Below are 21528 nucleotides of genomic sequence, written 5' to 3' on the forward strand. Positions count from 1 at the left end.
ACCAGATTTGGAAGCTAACTGATTGTGGGGATTAGAGAGTTGACAGAGAGTAAAGTCAGTTCCAGGTTTGAGTTTTAGTTACAGGGAAACCATTGGTGCCATCAACTGGGTGAAAGGCAAAAGAAGGAGAGATTTTTTTCAAAGATGTCTTCCATCACTAATTAATAGTAGTTGTTGTACACAGCTTTCATGACAGACAGGGCATGCAGCATAGCCATTGGAAGATGGTGTCTTCATAGAGGAGACTGATAGAAGGACACAGATACCTCCTTGATGCCCACAGTGCTTAAATAGATAGAAATACTCAAACAGATTGTCTGGAAAAGATTTCATCATTAGGAGTGATCTAACTGTGAAAGTGTCTTTTTGGAACCAGTCCCAATTATTAACTTCTTAAAGCCTTTTCCTCTCAAAGAAAATGAAATAAGTGATACTAACTTCTTCCCCATAGAGACAAGAATTCTGTAGACAAGCAATGCTGGGAATAACTAACTCATCTAAGAAAGTGAAGCCCAGAAGAGATGATAGTGGTCAATGGAATCATTGCCTCCAAAACTAGGACAAACCTAGAATGGCTGGGGTTCAGTATTACACTGACCTGATCATATAAATACTCTTGATTGGTCACTATGGAACAGACACTGGGATAGGGAGAGACTAGGCAATTGCAGCAATACAGCTTTTCTGACTGCTTTAGTCATGCAGGTTCATTTCAAAAGAGATCATTAAATCCCAGAGCTTGGTCAGCGCCTAGATACAAGTTTCTTTAATCTCATTTTACAAAAGGAAAAGTTGGAGACTAAGAGGGAATAAGAGACTTTCCAAAGATCGAACAGTAATTTGGAATTAGAGACTAGTTGAGTCACATGATGGGCAAATTTTGAAGGACTTTATTTAGCATATAACTAGATACCTATAACGAATAACTTTCATTGTGGACTTGCTCTATGCAGGGATATATCCCAAATACAAACAATTTCAAGTACCAGTCATATATTCAGGCTGATTATAGAATAATAAAATATGCATCAACAGGTTGAAAATAGTAAATTCTTTATTGTCTCTATCTATATTATTTAAGCCCTTATAGACTAATTCCTCAACCTATCTTTTTTATAACAACATCCTGAACACTTAAAAAAATCCTGCAATACTTGGTATCCTGCATTATCATTATCATCATCACTGCTAATATTTATTCAGTGCTATCTACATGGCAGGCAAAATGCTAAACATCCTACCCCACTACCTCATGAAATATTCACAATGAACTCCTAAGTAACTTGTCCAATATTGCACATCTGGTACATGGCAAAGCCTGCACTAAATACTGTAATAAAGGAGGCTTTGAGGCATTTCTGCCAGATCTCTGTATACTTCTCAGAGCAGGATGTTTATCCAGCTTCTACTTGAACTCACTCAGAGATGCAATTTCATTGCCACCATAGAGAGCTAGTTCCATTTGCAGATATCTGCAACTGAATCAAACTGAATTTTATAATTTTATGATATTAATCATGAGTCCCTGTCATGTTCTCTTGAGAACCAGAGAATATTTCCAATGTGTCACCCATATGAGAATTGTCCAAATATGTGAAGACACAGTCAACTCTTAATTTTTAGTTTACTTCAGTTATGCTTCATATGTCCTGACTTCTAGATTTCTTATCATTTTTATTATTCACTCTAAAACATGCTTCAAGTCATTAAAAATTCAAAAGGAAAAATCTCCAGAGGTAGACCAACAGTCCTGGATAGAGCAGAATTGGCAGCATCACTTTAAAATGTGGCATTTATTAAAGAAAAGAAAATGAGCGAGAGATCTGGGTTGTTTAGCCACATGTTTCACCCTCTCTGAACTTCAGTCCCTGAGATTAAATTGAGATAATGATACCTCACTCATTACTTATTAGGAAAAATAAATAAATAAAATAATATCATTTTGTGCCTTGAAATAACAAGCTTTCAAAATTAATTTGCTAAAATAATAGATAAAGACTTCTGCTTCCAGTAAGAAGGAAAACTTTTCTCTGTTCCTCTTTTTTATAAATGCAACTATGAGCCCTGAGCATTACATATAAACTCACATACAAAGATTCTGAAAGTTGAAGAGAGGAAGGCAGTCTGCCAAGAGAACTTGAGACCAGAGGAACAACATGATTGCAAGTTACCTAAGTTTCTTTCTGCTTCATTTATCCCACACGCAGAACTGAAGACACTGGCAACCCAGAAATGCCAATGGACCCAAACAAACAAACAAAACATGTCCCAGAAAAGCTGCTTTCTCTAGCCAAAGGGAAGGAGCAGCCTAGCAAGGCAGAAAACTTTCAGATAATAATCAATCTACTTCACTAAACACCACACAAAAATATATGGTTCATTCCCACTCACACCATCAAAGGCCAAGTAGGGAGCCTAGATTTCCACCCTCTTGAGGCTGATGAGGCTCAATATCCCGGCTCCAACTGGTATCAGAGAAGATGTGTAGGGAAATGTGGTTTTCATCCCCATCAGCCAGGAATGAGCCCCTCCGACCAATATCAGTGGAGAACACACAGATGCCTGGACATCTGGCCCAGTGATTGATAAGGTACCCATTCCCTTCCCTTCTGGGACAGGGTGAGAGAAGGCTTAGTGGAGGACCAGAACTTGCATCATTGACCAGCGGTAATGAAGCCACAACTACCATCATGCCAGTGGCATCCATGAGGGAAGCTTTAACTCCTACCCCTGCCCAGGAGTGGTGATGAGACTCCCGCACTTGAGTGTCAACAAAGGCCAAGTGGAGGACCTGGACTTTTTCTTCCACCTGGCTGTAACAAGAAGGATTCTTCCCCTTCTCTTGCTAGAGCAGTGTAAGGAAAAGCCAGTTCTTTTTACAACAATGGTGTAAATGAGATCCAGATGTCCAAGTGTCAATGTGTCAATCAAGAATCATTCATTATACCAAAAACCAGGAAAATCTCAAACTGAATAAAAAGACAGTCAACAGATATCAACACCAGTATAATAGAAATGCTAGAGTTATTTGACACAGATTTTTAAATAGTTGTGTTAAAAATACTTCATATAGTATTAGAAACAGACTTGAAGCAAGTGATAAAAGAAAAAGCCTTAGCAAAGAAGTAAAAGATGCAATAACTTAAAAATGCAATAACCGAAATAAAAAGCTTAGTGGATGATCTCAACAGCAGAATAAAGGAGGAAAGAATCAGTAAACTGGTAGCTAGAACAAAAGCAATTATTCAGTTTAAACAAGAGGGGGAAAATAGAATAAAAAAAAAAGGGAATAGAATCTCAAGGACTTGTGACTATAACAGAGGATTCATATCATCTGAGTCCTGGAAGAAAAGGACAAAAAATGTGTGGCTTAAAAAGTACTCAAAGAAATACTGGATGAAAATTTCATGAATCTGGCAAGAGATATAAACCTACAGATTTTAGAAGCTGAATAAACCCCAAACACAATAAGCCCAAAGAAATCCATGCAATAAACAACATTATTAAACTGCTAAAACCTAAAGACAAAGAAAACACCTTGATAGAAGTCAAAGAAAAATGATGTTTTATCTGTAGAGGGAAAACAATTTGAGTAACAATGAATTTTTTTACAGAAACCATGGCAGCCCAAAGGAAGTAACACTATTTTTTTTTAAGGGCTGAAAGAATCATCAATCCAGAATGCTATACAAACTGAAAATATCCTTGAGGGAGGAAGAAGAAAGCAAAACATTCTCATATGAAGAAAAATAAGAGAATGTGTCAAGAGCAGAATAACCCTAAAAAAAAGAGAAGAAACTAAAGGAAGTTCTTCAAACAGAAAGGAAACAACAAAAGAAGAAACCTTGCAACCTCAGGAAGGAAGGAATAACATAAAAAAGCAAAACTATGAATAAATCTATAGGCTTTCCTTCTCCTCTTGAATTTTTAAAATTGTATTCGATGGTCAAAGCAAAATGTATAGCGTTGTTTGATGTGGATTTAAATGTATATAGAAAAAATATTTTAAATAATTATAACATAAATGTGGGTGAATAGAGTCACATAAAGAGAGGTAAAGTTCCCATAGTTCACCTGAACTGATAAAATGACAAAATAAGCAGGCTGGAATGTTATATATATAATATGTATATATATATGTATGTGTATATATATGTGTATATATATATATATATATATATATATATATACTTTGATATATATAAATATATATAAATACTTTGAGCAACCAAAAAGAGTTACTTTCAAAAATCTATGGCTAAATCAAAGTGGAACACTAAAAAGTGTTCAATTGACCCACAGGAAGGTAGGAAAATGAAAAAGATAAATGAAAAACAGACTACAAACAGAAAACAAAAAATTAGTTGGAAGACAGACCCTAAGATATCATTAGAGACCGAGAAGAACATTATATAACAAAAAAGGGGTCAACGTATGAAGAAGCCATAGCAACTCTAAACATGTATGCACCAAACAACAGAGCTGCAAAATATGTAAAGCAAAGACTGACAGAACTGAAAGGTGAAATAGTTAAATCTCCAAGTATAGTTTGAGATGTCAACATCCCTTTCTCAACAAGTGATAGAACAACTGGACAGAAAATCAGGAAGGATATGGAACACAACACCCCCATCAACCAATAGGATCTAATCAACATTTATAGTACACTGCACTCAACAACAGCAAAATGCACATTCTTTTCAAGTTTCTACAAATCATATACCAAACAGACAATAAAACAGACCTCAACAAATATAAAAGAATTGAAATCATGCAGCTTTCTCTATTACAGTGTCATTAAATTAGAAATCCATAAGAGAAGAGGACAAGAAATTTTCCAAGCACTTGCAAACTAAGCTACACACATCTCAAAATACTATGGATCAAACATGAAGTTTCAAAGAATTAAAAAAATACCCTGAACTGAATGTGAATGAAATTGCAACATATCAGCTTTTCTGGGACACAGCTAAACTAGTGTGGGGAGTGAAATTTATAGTTTTAAATGCACACACAAGAAAAGAGGAAAACTTGAACTAAACCCAGAGCAAGCACATAGAAGAAAACTAAAAAGATAAAAACAGAAATTAATGATATTGAATAAAGAAAATATTACAGAAAATTAAAATAAAGTAGGTTCCTTGAAAAGACCAATGAACTGTCAAAATTCTAGCAAGATTAAAATAAAGAAAAAAGAGTGAAGATACAAATCATAAATATGAGTATTGAAAAAAAGGGATATCACCATGATCCCGTGGACATCAAAATGATAATAAGGGAATACTGCAAACAAGACTACACACATATATTTGACAAAATGGACCATTTCTTCAAAACACATACACTATCACCCAACATGAAACAGATACTTTGAATAATCCTTATAACTATTACAGAAATTTAATCCACAGTTTAAAAAACGCTTCAAAAAGGAATCTCCAGGCCTGTTCTGGTTTGCTAGCTGCCAGAATGCAACACACCAGAAATGGATTGGCTTTTAATAAAAAGGGATTTATTTTGTTAGTTCTTCAGGGGAAAGGCAGCTAACTTTCCACTGAGGTTCTTTCTTATGTGGGAAGGCACAGGATGGTCTCTGCTGGCCTTCTCTCCAGGCCTTTGGGTTCCAATCAACTTTCCCTGGGGTGATTCCTTTCTAACTACCACAAGGCCCATATGCTTTCATTGGAGATTTCCCCAAAACATTTAAAGACGATATAGCACCAATCTTAAACAATTTCTTTCAGAAAATATAAGAGGAAGGAACACTTCCAATTCTTTCCATATAGCTATCATTTCCCTGACATACGTGTGGTAGTTACATTCAGTTGTCAACTTGGCCAGATGAAGGCACCTAGTTCTGTTACTGCAGACATGAGCCAATGGTATGTGAACCTCATCTATTGCCTATTACATCTGCAGTTGGCTAGGAGGCCTGCCTGCTGCAATAATGACATTTGACTAATTGGCTGGTGCTTAAATGAGAGAGCGCAATGTAGCACAGCCCAAGCAGCTCAGCATACCTCATCTCGGCACTCGCAGCTCAGCCCAGGCCCTTGGAGATGCAGAAAGAAATCACCCCAGGGAAAGTTGTTGGAACCCAGAGGCCTGGAGAGAAGGCCAGCAAAGACCATCATGTGCCTTCCCACATAAGAAAGAACCTCAGTGGAAAGTTAGCTACCTTTCCTTGGAAGAACTAACAAAATAAATCCCCTTTTATTAAAAGCCAATCCGTCTCTGGTGTGTTGCATTCCAGCAGTTAGCAAACTAGAACAATATGAAATTCAAGGAATCTACCAAAAAATAAAAGCCTGCTAGAACTAATAAGTGAGTGTTCAGCAAGGTTGAAGAATACAAAATAAAAATAAGAAAATCCAAGTGTATTTCCTTTATTATCATTAAACACATGGGCACAGAAATAAAAAATACAATAACATTCTTATTCACTCAGAAGAAAAAGAAATACTTAGATATAAATCTAACAAAATACACAGAGTCCTTGAATGGTTAAATTTCTACGATACTGTTGAAAGAAATTAAAGATCTAAATAAATGAAAGAGATACACCGTGCTTATGTACTAGGATATTCAACATAGTAAAGGTGTCAATCTTCCCAAATTGATATAAAGGTTTAACGCAATTCCTATCAAATTCCCAGTAAAATATTTTGTAAATACTGCATACATATGATTATTTTAAAATTCATATGAAAATACAAAAGAAATAGAATAACTAAAAATAAACTGATAAATACAGTAAAATGGAAGGTATCAGTTTATCTGATTACTGTTTAGTATATAGCTACAACAATGCTTTCTAACCACAGCTACATATACAACCACAGCTACATCAACATTGTGTGGTATTTTGCAAAGGGATAGGTATGTAGATCAATGAAACAGAGCAGAAAATCCAGAAATAGGCCCACTCAAATATGCTCAATTGATTTTTGCCAGAGATGCAAAAGCAACCCAATGGAAGATATATTCTATTCAACAAACTGTGTTGGAGCAGTCAGACAAGCAAAATATGTACTTCAACCTAAGGTTCACCTCTTACACAAAAATGAATTCAAATGTAATACTGTTTAAAAAACAACAGGAGAGGGCGCAGGCAGAGTTCTCCTCATCTGCCATGCCAGAGACCCGGGTTCGATTCCTGGGGCCTGCCCATGCAAAAACAAACAAACAAACAAACAAACAAAAAAACAATAGGAGAAAATAATCATCAAGGTCTAAGGTTAGGCAAAGAGTTCTTAGATTAGACTTCAAAAGCATTAGCCATATATAGAAAAATTGATAAGGTGTATTTCACCAAAATTAAATCTGTTACTCTGCAAAAGACCTATTAGGAGGATATAAAGACAAGGTACAGGATAAAAAGATAAGATATTAAACTTATCTAGAATTTATAGACAACTCTTAAAATTCTATAATAAAAAGGTGAACAATCAAATTAGAACATGGTGGATGGGCCATGGTGGCTCAGCAGATAGAGTTCTCGCCTGCCATTCCAGAGACCTGGGTTCAATTCCCAGTGCCTGCCCATGCAAAAAAGACCTAAAGGTATATTTCACAGAGAAAAAGATATACAGGTGGCAAATAAGCCCATGAATAATTTTCAACATCTTTAGCCATTAATGAAATACAAAATAAACCTCAAGATATCACTATATATCTTTAAAAGCTTAAATAAAAAATGTTGGGGAAGATGTGAAGAGACTGAATCACTGATACATTGCTGGTGGGAATTTCCAGCTATTTGGAAGATGGTTAGGCAGTTTCTCTAAAATAATAAACATTGTACTACTATTTGACCTAACCATGCACTCTTGAGCATTTATCCAAGAGAACTGAAGAATTATGTTCAGAGAAAAACCTGTTCACTAATGCTTATATTAGCTACAGTCAGAAACTGAAACCCACCCAGAAGTCCTTCCATAGGTGAATGTTTAGACAAATTGGGATACATCGTACCATAGAATACTATTCTGCAACAAAAAAGAAAGAAGTGCTGATACAGGCAACAGCTTTCATGAATCTCCAGAGAATAATGATGAGTGAAAACAATGAACCCCAGAAGGTTGCATTCTATATGATTCCATTTAAATAAGCTTGTGGAAATGATAAAATTACAGCAGTAGAGAACAGATCAGTTGTTGTCAAAGCTTAAGGAAGGGGTGAGGAAAGAGGGAAGTGGGTATGGCTATAAGAAGGGAGTATGGAAGATCTTGTGGTGATGGAAATATTCTCTATCTTGACTTTATCAATGTCAGTAATGTGGCTGTAATACAGCCTTATAGTTTTTTGAGATTTTGTCACTGGAGGAAACTGGCTAAAGGGCATACAAAGCATCTTTATTATTTCTTACAACCATGTGTTACAACTATAATTATCTCAAAAAATAAAGATTTAATTAAAATTTTATTGGTAAGCTTAATGCATATCATAACTCCTTGGAAATGTATAATCTGCATATAACGTGCTCTGTATTAACATGACATTTCTCACTATGATCTGCAGGATGTTTGTAGCTTTTATATAAGAGAAAGAATTTGTTACCACGTGCATTTGGGAAATGCTGGCTCTCCCTTTTCCAGGACTTCTCAGAACCTTTATTATACTTCTGTGTTTTGTGGTTCTTCAAGAGATTGGTAGACCGTATATAATTTTTCCTAATTTACTGATCATGAAAACTTAGCTTCTCTCACTCATCCCCAAAGACACCCATCCAACACACCAGAAAAATGTTTATGAGACCAGTGTTTCATGGAATTCATTTAAGACAATTCTGATGTCTCCACCATTTATTTTTTCTGCTTAGTAAAGAAAATAAGGAAAATCCTAGGCAGATGCAGGAACTTGTCAGAAGGCACAAAAAAATAAAACAGTATGGATCTCTGGAGTTAATACTGAGGACATAGGGTTGTGCAGGGGGCTATCAGGAGGTAAATCTGGAAGGGTGTCGACTGTTCAGACCCTGAAGGAACTTGAGTGTCAAGCCAGGGAGTATGATTTTCACCCTGGCAGCCATAAATTCTCCCCGAGGCCTATCCTTTTATTCTACAAATGAGGACACTAAGTGTTCTGGTTCGTAAGCTGCCGGAATGCGTTATATCAGAAACAGAACAGCTTTTAAAAAGGGGAATCTATTAAGTTGCAAGTTTCCAATTCTAAGGCCATGAAAATGTCCAAATTAAGTCAAGGCTATGAAAAATGTCCAAATTAAGCACCATCAAGAGGTTACCTTCACTCAAGGCCAATGAAGTTCAGGGTTTCTCTCTCACCTGGAAAGACACTTGGTGAAGTCTGCTTTCTCTTTCAGCTTCTTGTTTCATGAAGTTCCTCTGGGGGCATTTTCCTTCTTCATCTCCAAAGGTCTCTGCATGGGCTCCAAGGCTTTTTTCAAAATGATTCCCTCTAAAAGGGCTCCGGGAAGCAACCCCATTTGAAGGGGTGGAGACAAATCTCCATGCAAACTGTCTGCGCTGGTTTGAAAGGATTTATGTATCCTAGAAAAGCCATGTTTTAATCCTAATCAGAGTTGTGGGAGCTATGGTTTCTCCTAATCCCTATTCAGTACTATAGGTTGGAAACTTGATTAGGTTATCTCCATGGAGATGTGACTCAATTAATTACGTGTATTAAACTTGATCAGATGGAGACATGTCTCCACCTATTCTGCATGGGTTTTGATTAGTTTACTGGAATCCTATAAAAGAAGAAGTATTTTGGAGAAAGCTTCAGAATGTCACAGAACCACAAAGCAAAGAGTCCATCAGCCAGTGACTTTTGGAGATGAAGAAGGAAAACACCTCCAGGGGAACTTCATGAAACAAGAAGCCAGAAGAGAAAGCTAATTGACTTTGCCACGTGTCCTTCCAGCCAAGAGAGAAACTCTGAACATCATCAGCTTTCTTTAACCAAGGTATCTTTACCTGGATACCTTGATTTGGACATTTTTATGGATTTGCTTATAGACTTATTTTAATTGAGACATTTTCTAGGCCTTAGAACTGTAAACTCGTAACCTACTAAATCCCCTTTTTCAAAACCATTCTGTTTCTGGTATATTGCATTCCAGCAGCTAGCAAACTAGACCACCATCTAATCAAAAGCTACCACCCACAATTAGGTGGGTCACATCTCCATGGAAACAATCAAAACTATACCACCCATCAATATTGAATGAGGATTAAAGAATTTGGCTTTTGCGGGGTACATAACAGATTCAAACCAGCACATTAAGAGAGAATGAACTGAGTGGCCCATGCAGCTATGGCTATTTAGGTTTGACTTAATGATTTCAAAAAATGTGAGTAGAACTCACAAGTTAGGTTTAGCCTCTGAAGTCAGTGATTGAGCAAAAACTGATAAACTTAAACTGCATGTATTCCTAATATCAGGAATCATGGACCAGTGGCCATGAAGTCATTCTTTAAACTTCCTTGATTTGAAGACAAGTAAACAAACACAGAATGGCAGAAACAAGACAAAATTCAGGTCTTCTGTCGCACAGCACAGATCTCTCTGCATTCTCTATCCAGGCGCTTGAAGTGGTCTTTCAGCCTCTACTAGAACATGTCTTGGAGAAATATAACCTTATGCCTGAGCTTCTGGAAGAGGGGGAAACCATGGGATTAATTAAAATCCGTCACACTGATTATAAGCATCCAGCACTTCAGGCTCAGTTATGAAAGCTTTTCATCACTGAACTTCAGTTAGAAAAATTTAATAAACCGCTCCCATTTCCAACCTGCATTCTGAGAACAAAAGAGCTGGTCTGTCAGGAAGGACCAAAAGAAGTGGGCTGGCAGCAGAGTTTGTTTTTCTGTGGCTTTATAAAATAATCTGGTTTGAATTGTTGTGAAGTACAAAAACAAATGGCATTCAGCCATGGATCTTAACACACAATATCAGTTTGAAAAAAATGTTGTCTTCCCTTACAGCTCAAAGGAACATCGCGTTTGGCAGCTGGGTCCCATTACCGAAGTCCTTACAAGGCAGATGTCAACTCAGGTATTATTAATAATCCCCCAAGGCCTATCATGGCTCTGTCCACATTTCAAGTGACAGGCCTTCAAATCAACATCATTTATACTTTGTCCCATTGAATTGTGAATGTTCACATCTTGACATCTTTAATACCAGAAGCTGTGATGTGTCTTCTCAACTACAATTGTACTTAGAGTACTACAGATTCTTGTAATGTATCCTCTGGCAAGAAAAAATGTACATGGGCTAATATTAATTGATCCAATGTTATTATAAATGTGAAAAAATAAATAGGAATGATTGCAAACTAGTTCCAGCCATACATCAGGTGCCGGATGATTACAAGCAAGTCAGAAATGACACACAAATATCACATGCCAAGTACTCCGGTATCTGCACACAAGACAAGCCTCTTATGTTTGGGATATTTGTTTCTCTGTTGTCAAAGCTTGAGCTCCTTGGAAATTGAGACAGACTGATCAGCTTCTATTAGAAGAATCAAGTCCCTGACATAAGGCTGTGTCTTTATGAGACTGTCAGAATCAGGTTTCCTTGGGAGCCACCTCTTTCTCAAAGCTATTCTTAATTATGTTTAGCCCAGATACAGTGGAAAGAACGTAACTACATAACTATGAAGACCTAAATTCTCGACCTTACCTTTAGCAATTGTTACTTTGGGGCAGGTTAAGTTAACCTATCTAAACTATGCTATTTCTGCTGTTAAATGGAATTAGGAATGTCTATTTTGATGAGCTGTTGTGAGGATTATGGGATTTTATTTGTAAAACTTCCAGCTTCATACATAATTATATACCATTAATTATCCAGTCCTTGTCCTCCATCCACAGAACTCTGAAGGAAAGCCTTCCATAGTCCTTTTGTCTGTAATTCTTCTTACAGTATTACTGCTTGCATACATCAGTTTGGTAATAATACTCCCCCCACAGATAGTTCCTTGGTAGATGTAGCAGGTACAAAAGTGTGTTCTTCCCTGCTTCAAACACGACTAGCATATAGTAGAAACTCAATAAGCCGCAGTAGTTAAGGAAGAAATGGAGCCACTCTGCTTCTCTATTCTATGTCTTGGGCTGTGATTTTCCTGAAGGCAGGGGCAGCATCTTACTAAACTCTGTTCCCCCCATGGCTACCACCATAGTCTGCAGTGAATGTGTTGTCCTGAATTAAAACATGCTTAATATATTTCAGTTCTCTTCCAATCTCTGGTTCTATACTGGTTTGCCATGACTACCCAATAAGATTCAGTAAATAATTTTATTTAGTGAGTTGAAGGAAACTCCCTGAGAAGCCACAAAGCCTGTCACCCCAAGTAATGTGCCATCTGGGAGCCATGTGGATACATCATATGCATTTTTCATATCCATAATACCCAGTTTGTGTCATTTTAATTTTACAGGTTGGAAGACACAGAATTCACCTATTCTGTGAAACAGTTCCCCAAATTCCTAAGCAGAATCAGGCTCTCTTTTTTCTTTTTAATCACGTATCTTATATAGCTTTATCTATATAAGCTTCATTATATATAAGCATTTTATATAGCTTCAACCACTTGATGACATAGTTAGATCATGAGCTACTTGAGAAGTTAATTCCTTAGGATACGACGTGCCCTACAATAAAACTAGTTAAGTGTGCTCCCAAATTCCTGGCACAAGTGGTGGCCAGGAAAAAGGGGCAAGAGAAATGGGCTCAGTAATAAAAAGAATACATAAGCAAGGGGAGTATCTTAAAGCAAACGATTATCCTAATACATTAATTCAACACATTGTTTCTTTACAGTTGGGAAATAATGATATAAATATATACTGCTTATTAGTCAGCTCCTTGTATTTGAGGAAAAAAAAACTTAAACTTTACCTACTAGCAAATTTCATATTTCGAATGTCCAAATCTCCTTCTCTAGAAAAGCTTTCTAGCCTGTTTGGGAAAATTTTTCTGAGGCAAAGTGAAAACAAGGAAGCTAAAAAGAAACTTTATGTAAAAGGCTGCATTAGACACAAAATACTAGGAGCCTTTTATGTTTGCAGGTTTTTTTCCTTCTGTATATGTCTCAAGAAAATTTCAAACCACCCAAAGAGAACCCAAATCTTAGATTAGTTCACATTTCTTTGTTATTTAATCATATTGCAATTCCCCAGACTCAGATCCTCATGCTGGTAATTTGTCAATGCTGTGAGGGAACACACACACACACACACACACACTCACACACACTTTTCCATGATTCTCTTTAACCCAGAGCACAGTAGCTATGGGGATACCGCTGACATTTCAATTCTCAGCTGCAGTTGGATTAAGTTTAAATATGATGTCAGGTTTTCCACTACTTTAGGAGAAAAATATGCCTCTGTCAAGTTAAATACATCTAATTGTACTTACTTTTGTATTAGTTCGGGGAATTCCTGGATTCTTTTGGAAAAAAAGAGGAAAGTGGCAGTGCCCTACTGCAGCTGATAGGGAGCAGGGCACTTAGTGATAAGTGTTAGCTCACAGTGGTGCCTCTGCATGAGTGGATTAAGGTCCAGCTGTGCAAGACAAACTGAACTGGAGATTTCAGGGAGGATTTTAAAGGTGCAGGATGGAATTATGGGTTGGAATGGTGGTAAAGGTTTTTAGGATAAAGACCTCAAGCAACTTTAAAATAGAGCTGCTGGATGGGGTTTGAACATGGACCAGAGGTCAAAATGATTCCAGTAGTTGGGGATGGAAAAAGATGACTCTAAGCCAGGCTCCTAAGTCTTAATATGTATGTGAGTGTGAACAAGAAATTGGTAAATGGCAAATACAGTGATAAGAAACAATGGAATAATAATAGCAAACGTCTATCAAAGCATTTTAGTAATAAAATGACACAATAATGATAACTAACATTTTGTGAAGTCATATGCTAAGTACTTTACATGCAGTACCACTTTCATTCCATGCAGTGATTTAGGTATATTAATATCTTGTTACCACTATTTAATTCTTAAGGAAATAGAGGTACACAGAGTAAGAAATTTCCTGTATTAACTTGGATAAGGAGTGGAAAAACTGGAATATTATACTGAGGTTGAGAGCCTGTTCATTCAATCTTTTATTTATTCAACAAATCCTTGTTGAGTACCTACTATGTACCAGGAAGTATTCTAGAAAATGTTGATAATAAAACAAAATCTTTCCCTCTACTGGGGCAGTCAGGTGAGCAGGAAACAATAAACAAGATAAATATGTAAAATGCAAAGTATGTTAGTTATAAGTGCTAAGGAGAAAAACTAAAATAGAGAAGGGGACATAGATCATTTGGGGGGAAGGCTGAATTTTAAATAGGTTGGCCAGGAAAAGATTCATCCAAAAAGACACTGTTAGCTTTAATCACGTACCGCAATACCCTCCCAGAAGACCTGCTCTTAGACTGTGCTCCTCTGGCTGTTAACTCATTTGCAAATAGGACCCTTTGAGGATGTATTATCAACTTGTGGATTAACTTGTGGCTAGAATTCAATTCAGCATTTGAAGGGGTGGGTCTTCTATCTCTAGGAAAGTTCAGCTGCAGCCCAGTGCTCAGATAGGGTGGGGCCTTTGCCCCAGCATTTGGGGAGTGCAACCACCACACCAACGCTTGGAGAGGAGGACCTGCACCCTGGGGTGGGGGAAGAGTCTGGCTGCCACTTTGATGACCAGATGTGGAATGGGGAGTGGGGACACGTGTGCCCTGGTGCAGGAAGAGCATAGCCACTGCCACAGTGCTTAGAAAGGGTGGCACTGCCACTACATAGGTCTGGAAGATGAGTCAGTATTTACCCATGATTTTCAGAACTTGGGATCTAATGAAGTTTTCCCTATTGGGTTCAGACTGGCTTGGGACTCATGATCCCTGTTTTCCTTCCCATTTCTTCGTTCTGCAATGGGAATATTTTTACCATGTCTGCCCCACCATTGTATTTTGGAAGCCAATAACTTGCGTTCTAAGTCTCCCAAGTCCACAGTAGGAGAGGAATTTTGCCTTACACTAATCATACCCATAGCTGACTTTGATGACACTTTGCACTGAGAGTTGTTACTGAAATGGCTTAAGGCTTTTGAGATATTGTGATAGGGCAAATGTGGTTTGTATTGTGAGAAGAGCATGCATTTTGTGGTCCAGAGGGTAGAGTTGGTAAATTGAACCATATGCTCCAACAAAATGCATGTTCTTAATCTTAATCCAGGTCCTTGCGACTTTGAACACTTTTATAAGTAGGATTTTATGAAGATGTATTATCAACTAAGGTTTGGGCTTATTTGTGAATAGGAACTTCTAAAATCCTACTTAGGTGTGACCAAATTGAACCAGGGTGGGCCTTAGCCCGAATTACTGGAGGACTTCTAGAGAGAAGCCAGAAAGTCAGGGAAAGACATAGGGATAAGTAAGAAGTCAGCAGAAACAGGAAAAGCAGACACAAGGAAAAAAATCTTCCCATGTGGCTAAAAGCAGAAATGAAAGATGAAGAACTGCAAGGATTGTATCAAACCAGCATCAGAAAGCTGCAGACCCTAAGGAAGTGATAGAACTGGCTACATCGATATTTGGGAGAAGAACATTCTGGGCAATGAGCACAGCAAATGCAAAGGCTGAGGTCATGATCAGGCAGGAACAACAGGGAGACAATGGAGGGAAGAGGAGGAGATGAGGATAGAGAAGTAATGGACTGAAAAATCATGTAGACTTTTGAAATGTTGCTCATTAGCATCTTTTTACTTCAAAATTTCTTTTACATGGTATTTCCATGATTTGTCTACTGATAGGCCCTCCAAAATCATTATATTTTTATTTTGTTTTTGCATACTGTGGTAGTTAGATTCAGTTGTCAACTTGGCCATGTGATAGTACCTAGTTCTGTTGCTATGGACAGGAGCCAATGGTACATGAACCTCATATGTTGCTAATTACATCTGCAGTCAGCTAAGAGTTGTGCCTGCTGTAAAGAATGATGTTTGATTTCATTGGCTGATGCTTAAATGAGAGAGTTCAATGTAGCAAAGCCAAAGCAGCTCAGCATACCTCATCACAGCACTCACAGCTCAGCCCAGGCCTTTGGAGATGCAGAAAGAAATCACCCTGGGGAAAGCTGTTGGAACCCAGAGGCCTGAAGAGAAGGCCAGCAGAGATCACCCTGTGCCTTCCCACATCAGAAAGAACCTCAGTTGAAGTTAGCTTCCTTTCCTCTGAAGAAATAATGAAATAAATCCCCTTTTATTAAAAGCCAATCCATCTCTGGTGTGTTGCATTCCAGCAGCTAGCAAACCAGAACATATACTATGTGCTAGCCTCATTGAGCTTGTTTTTCATCTCTGACATGAATCAAATTCATTCACCTAAGTCTTAGAACTTATTAATGGCTCTCCCTGGGACTTGCCTCTCATATAATTTGGTTGATGATATTTGTCAGTCAGCAGAGGCTAGCTTTTACTATAATAACAACCACCCCAAATCTCAGTGTCTTAAAACATGAAGGCTTACTTTTTCACCCACACTACCTATCCATCATAGGTCAGCTGGAGCCCTGCTTGAATTATTACCACCCCAAATAGCTGACAGAGCAGCTGCTATGGGGACAATTGCTTATACCTGGGCAAGAAGGATAAACAAAGGGGGCAAACTGTACTCTGGTTCATAAGGCTTCCGTCTGGAAAGGACAAATGCCGCTTTCAGTCACATTTCACTGGCAAAAGCAAGTAACACTCAGACTTTATCTGAGTTCATTGGGGATGTGAAAACATTATCCTATCATGTGTCTGGAAGAGTCTGGAAGAGAGAGAAACAAATATTTGTATTCAGCCTTGATGATCACCCATAATCTCTTTGTTGTCAGGTCTCACTTCAAATGACATTTCCTCAATGAAGCCATTCTTAATAACCCAATATAATTATCCCTATCACTCTATTTTGATCTATTTATGACGTTACCCAATATGTGAAATTACATAGTCCATGTATTTATTTATTATTTATTTTATACATTCCACCACTGGAATTTGAATTCTGAGAACAGAGAACTTGTTTATTTAACTAGGCACCATATCCTTAGCACTTAAAACACTGCATTTATCAATTATTCAACAAATATTTGCTACAAAAAATAAATGGCATTGCCTCACCTGGCAAAGGTTAGTATCTGCGAATGGGAAGAACTTCAAAATAGGGAAATCTTTTCACAACAATAGACGCTGTCCTTTAATTTTTCCAGTAAAAAATTAACAAGTACAAAGATGAATGCTATCCCTTCCCCTCTGACATGAGACGACTTCAGAATTGTCGAAGAGTGCTTGGTCCATATATTATTGCCCTCCCTGCCCAAACCATCACGTGCTCATGAACAGCACTGTCACTACACCAGCCACACTGAAAAGCTCTGCAATCTTGAGCAAACTCCTTAATATCATTGAGCCTTAGTTCCCTTTTGGTATGTGGGGAGATAAAGCTCTTTCTCCTATTGCACTATTTATTCCTCCCTATCCTCTCCTCACATGGTATTTTTTTAAGGTAATAACATCAATGTTATACTACAAGAGGATATTAGTGTAGCATTATAGAGTTAAATTTATCTTGGTAGTGGGCTTCTTTAAAGATATGAGAATCCAGGCTACAGGTTTTCTGGCAATTTGAAATCAGATAGCGATGATAAGATATTTTAGGGAAGATAAGGAAAGAGGCAAGACAAAGAAAGAAGAATTTCTAAGTGTTAATTCCTCTAGGATATAAGGTGGTCTACAGAGAAGAGTAAATAAATACGGTGCATGTACTTGTTTGCAATTGGTCATGAATAAGACTGAATTTTCTCTGGTGCTAAGAAAACCAGACCCTTTGGGAGGGTAAGTTTTAGATAAAATGGAGAAATGAATGCAAACTTACTCTGGTAGAAATTACTAATTCTTACCATATCTGGTTTTCTTCTCCTTCTTGGAAGATTTTCCACATTCCTTTGCAATTCGGCGGAGACCATGCAATTCTTTCTGGCCAATAGGCCGTGACAAGTTAAACTTCCAGTTTAAGGATGTTAGAAGCAAAGTTGCATTCTCCATACTGTCTCTTCCTCTGCTACAGCAACCAAGGAAACCATGGGTTGAGATGGCAGAGCCCCAGACTGGAATCCTGGTCACCTGCATCACCACATGAAGAACTGCCATGGACAGTGGCCTGATCCCCATCAGACTTGGTGTGAATGAGAAATCAACTTTAGTTGTGTATATCTATTGAGATTTAGGACTATTTTTGTTATTGCAGCACATCTAGCATATCTTAACTAGCAATCCTTGTTGGAAGGATTATGTGAGAAAATATGTCGAGTATTCTGAAAACTGAAAAATATATGTACCCAGTAAATTCAAAATACTAACAGAAAGCAACATCCAATTAACACTCAATATTTGTAATTATTAGTATAAATCAGATTGGAGGAAAAATACATTTGGCCCTTGTATAGTTGTATCCCATGGAAATCACAAAGAAGAGAAAATGAAAAAGATCAGTACAAGGTTCTGATTATGATCCTCTCAAAGAGAAAATCTGAGCAGGGGGTGATTTCTTCTCACTGGTGTTCCATCAGCCAAGTCCAATGTTCATATTACCTAGTTAAGAACTATGAACTCTAAAGTGCATTTATATTTAGGCAATTAAAACCAGCCTAAGTGACTAAAGATTGTTCTCTTGGGCCAAGATGTAATTACCATCAATCAAAAACAGACAGAATTAGGGATGAAGTGGATTTCTGCAGAAAAAAAATATTTATGTCAGTTACTATGCACTTGGGTTTTGTGGGATGTGTCTATTTTTCAGCAGTTAATGTCAGCCAATATTTAATGTGCTCAGTTTAGGTCTCAACTGTTCTCTCTCTCCCTCTCTCTCTCTCTCTCTCACTCTCTTTCTTTCCTTCTTTGTTCTCTTCCCTCCTCACTCCCTCCCTCCCACCATCCCTTACTGCCTTCCTATCCAGCCATCCTTTCGCCTTCTTTCTAATGACCGATTCCCATATATTTTACCTATCTCTCCCCATGTTTGGCTGGGTGAAATGGTTATTACTCTGAGATTCCCTCCTTACTTCCATTATTGGCTTTGGATTTTAAAAAAGCTTTATAAAATATTAGGATGATCCTTGACTCAAAGTTAGAATCAACCGTTCATTTGTTTGATTTTGTGATTCCTGGTTAGTATCCAATTCTACCTCTGGAATCCATTGTGAATACTGCATTTTATTATCTTCAACTGATAGTCTACAAATAATGAAAAGAAAATCTGGAGAAGATACCAGAATTCTTACAGATGATGAATCTAAGACTCAATGTATGTGATCTGGGGTCACTGAATTGATAGAGCTGAAACTATAATTCAAAAATCAGGATTCTTGTTACTTCATTTCCAATTACAATTATCCACACCTTCATCTCTTATATGGTAAAATATGTTCTAAAATATATAGGTGTTGGGCAGTTTAAGAAACACTGTTTACTGAGTCTACTCTTTCAAATAAAATAATCTTCAGCAGCTCACCAACTTCAAATTCTTCAATTTGTTACCTTTTCAAGGTTAAAATGAAACTCCCTTAATTTGTGATAATCTCATGAGAACAATCCTGGAGGGAAAAAGAACAGAAGAGAACTGAACTAGGAAGAAAGAAAGAAATCACAACCATTAAGAATTTAAGGGAATGATACCAAGAGCAAACTTTACCAGTCTTCCCTAGTGCAATGCAACAAATGCAATAACCATATTAATGTTTGCTTTTATTTACCAAACTTTTTTCCTGATAATCGAAATTCACTATACAAAGTACTAAGGTAAAAGAGAGTTCAGGGCGGGCCGCGGTGGCTCAGCGGGCAAAGTGCTTGCCTGCTATGCCGGAGGACCTCGGTTCGATTCCCGGCCCCAGCCCATGTAACAAAAAAACGGAAAAACAAAATACAATAAAACAAGAAAATGTTTAAAAATGTTTCCCTTTCTTCCTTCCTTCCTTCCTTCTATCCTTCCTTCCTTCTCTCTGTCTTTCCTTTAAAAAAAAAAAAAAAAAAAAAAAAAAAGAGAGTTCAGTGAGAAATGCTTACAAACTTGTGAGACCTTACAGCTTTGTGGGCAGTCTATCATATATCACTTAACTAATGCTATGATCAAGCAGAATAAAAGTGAGTAGGGGCATTTGTTTTAATGGGGCAAGAGTGGGAATGGGAAAGGATTCCTGAAGAAGATGGCCTTTGACCTGGACCTTTTAGAGTCAACAGCAAGGAACAGACATTTAAAGCTGAGGGAATGTCATGTCTAAATATCCATTCAGCATCACAAGTATTTCTTGTGCTCTTTGCTGATTCCTGAGTATAAAGCAGAGAAGATGAAGTCCTTGACTCAAGTAGTTTACTGCCTCACATAAGCCATTGGAGAAAACAGATTCATTTAACATGAAGTAGCTGGAAATGAACAGAAAACTATAGATCAGCTTATTTATTTCTAGGCAAATGGCCCATCCAGTTCACTATTGGCAGTGCTTCTTGGATTATATATTTTTTTCACAAAATTAAACAAAGTAGCTTGCTAGGCCAAACTTTCTTGCTCAGATTTTTCCCCCTCCCTTCAGTTTTCCAGTTTAGGTTTGAGCCACAGAGATGAATTGCCCCTCCATACACTGAGTACCCCAGCCTTCCTTTTGCCAGAAGCTATCCACCATCAGTTTTGATGGTTTAGCTTTGTGACAAATATGTGTTACTTGAAGCCCAAGGCCAGCTTCCAGTCATGCAGGTACTGTGACTTACTGAAGAGCAGGTACAGTTTGTGTGATATGGCTTGGTTCTTTGGGATGCCCTGTGCCTTAGGGCTCTGTGATTTTAGACAAGTCATCATGTCTTTCTGAATTTCAGTTTTCCCACTGGTAAAATAAAAATAACTTGATGTGCTTCAGGGCAAAGGGAGTTGCTTTTTTCCTTCTTTTTTGAGCATGTAATCTATAGAGGAAAAGGAGCTACTATGAAAATCAAAATTCTCAAGTCTATTCCCTGGATCTATCCCTATTTTACTTTTGAGAAATTCTATTATGCCATTTTATGCCTGAGTCTTCTATTTAAGAGGAAAGGCTTGAAGATTAAATGTAAAACTTATCAATTATATAATCAAATAAGCCAATTTGGTGAGGAAAAAAGGGTAGATGTAGGCTGATTGTTGAACTGAATGACTGATTATTTGACTCAATTGATCAAACTAACCAAAATCATCCATCTAGTAGCAAATGGATGTATGCACATATCAAAACAATTTCAGAAAAGAACTTGGAAACATCTCTTTGCTTGAACTAATGTAGACAAAATATGGCTGACTAAATGCTTTGATATCTTTTATTCCTAGTTGAAGCCCTTAAGAAAAAAACAATACCATTAAATCCATGGATTTTATTAAGACTTTGAGAATTGACATAATTGAGTCTGTAAGTATTTATTCCAAAATTATCATGTCCTTTCCATGATCCAAATACCAACGCGGTCATTTATGATTTGTTTTTTTATAGGAGAGCGAAGGGA

The sequence above is a fragment of the Tamandua tetradactyla genome, chromosome 2 (genome assembly GCF_023851605.1).
Source record: "Tamandua tetradactyla isolate mTamTet1 chromosome 2, mTamTet1.pri, whole genome shotgun sequence".
In the NCBI taxonomy this organism is placed as follows: domain Eukaryota; kingdom Metazoa; phylum Chordata; class Mammalia; order Pilosa; family Myrmecophagidae; genus Tamandua; species Tamandua tetradactyla.